Consider the following 2205-nt stretch of genomic DNA (forward strand, 5'->3'; position numbering starts at 1 on the left):
TGTTATTGTCGGGCCAATAGTGGGTGTGGTTGTTTATTTTTGTAATGACAACTACATTACACGGACATTCATATTGACAGACGATTGCTCGGAAGTTGGATTGCAATTACATGTGACTGTCTTCGGTCTTTATATGAACTGTTTTCATGGCGTGGATGGATAACTTGACTGACAGCAGCCTGATTCTGGCACATATAGTTTGAAGATAAATGCGGTAGTTAATCCTTTGAGTTTGGTCCAGACAAGCTACAGTTGAGCCACGTGTGTCTAACTGCAACTCTCTGTGTATGCAGCTCAACTTGCCATATTTGGCCTCGCAAACACAGCCAGATAATTTTTTTGGGATGTCAGAGAGGCTGCAGCTCCGGTAGTTTCAGTAAAAGAACAAAGTCCTGTGCTGAGATCGCTCATTAGCACTTTAGTTAGCATCTAACGAGCCATCTGCTAAAGGTCCTGGGGATATTTAATGTTGGTTTAGAGATGGAAGAACGAAACTAAAGAGAGAAGTCTTTCGGAAAAAACAAAATTACACAACATGATATAACGTTTGGTGTGCATCACTGATTGATCAAATGAAAAAATATACAACATAATCAGTTCTTTTGCATTAGAAAACCTGCTTCTTTCAGACTGACTCAGAAATGTTTATCTGTTGAACTGTATTCAACTGTATAAATCTATCCTTTATTACTTCTGTGTGCTGGAAAAAACAACAACTGGGTTGTACCAATATAGTCAAGTGTATTTAACAGTGCTGTCAAATGATTAGAATTTCAAATCAAATTTATCACAGGGTTGCTGTGGATTGATGGCATCACTATTACTGCAAAAAAACAAACAGCAAACCTGCTTCGCTACTTTTCAAATAAGTAACAGCACCAATTATCAGTAACATGTCGTGTTTATTAACTGCGAGTTACTTTGATCCCCATCAACATGAGCTTGAAATCAGCCTCGCTCTCATTCGCAGGCTCAGCCGATGATCACGGTGCTCAGTGATGTGATTTACTGATGTCTCATGAACACACTTCTGCCTTTTACATCTGGACTCATTTTATTTGCTCCAACTGGGTGAGTGGTATAATTAAATGCTGATTGGACGCAGAGTCATGATGATGTAGATAATCGTGGCGAACAGCGAATATCCTCCTGCTTTGGCTCGTCGGTGCTGCGATCCAGCCCCGGTGGGGGAATAATTGGCAGAGCGGATTGGATATTGAATTTCTAATTTCTTGCGCCCTGAGAGGAGACTGACCTGCTACGCATTGAAGTTATTGGGAGTAATTCAAATCTCATTAAGAATTCCATGTTAATGGAGGTTGATGAAGTGACCAGGAATCCATAGTCATTTAGTGGGTTGGTGCAACAAAAATACCCAGCGAGATTCTTCTCCAAACCCCGAGGACACTTTGTTAAACATGTGACCCCGGCAAGCGTGTTATAAAACCAAAACACTCGGACATGAGCTCAATGAATGTTCTGTCTATTCCCATAAGTGCAGGAGGCGTGAGAGTAAATGAGCTTCAAAGTCCAACCTGCGCTTCGCCGTCTGCAGGTGAGCAGCCGTACAAATTATTGCACCAAACGTCTCCTCTCAAGTGTTTGTCTGCTTCCCAGAGCAGCTACAACAGCCGGGGGAAGTTTTATGTTCATCTCCGCTCTCACTTCATCTTGATATGTGTCTCCAGGTGCTTTCAAGTGGGTGCTTTACCTCTTGTAAAGCTGCAGCCCTCATTCTGGCTTTTAATGAACAAATTACCTTGTGAAAAATGTGCGGCACCCTATTGATGGGAGGGAAATGAGGACTGCTGACCCAGCAGTGTCGTTCAAGTACTGACATGAATTAGCGGCTCGGGGCCTCGAGTCTTTCTTATCAGTACAGTTACAGTGATAACTCACAGGACTAATTAATTCTCATTCCATTTAAATTAGTTTTCAGCCTGTATTCAGTTTTTGGAGAAAATGTACTGAAAAGGACACGTAAATACTTCACTGCATGTGCTGATGGCTTGCATTGTTAAAGGTGCAGTATGTCACTTTGATGCAACACCACTTTTAAGCACCAGGTGGCAGTGACGGGTAGCGACACTGCGTAGTTCCATAAATACTACATTTCAAGGTTCAAGGAAAGTATGAATTGGCCTTTAGGGTATGTGAATCGTGTGTAGGTCCCACCAACACCCAGTCCTTCAAGAAACCAGGGCT

The sequence above is a fragment of the Blennius ocellaris genome, assembly GCF_963422515.1.
Source record: "Blennius ocellaris genome assembly, chromosome: 3".
Lineage (NCBI taxonomy): Eukaryota > Metazoa > Chordata > Actinopteri > Blenniiformes > Blenniidae > Blennius > Blennius ocellaris.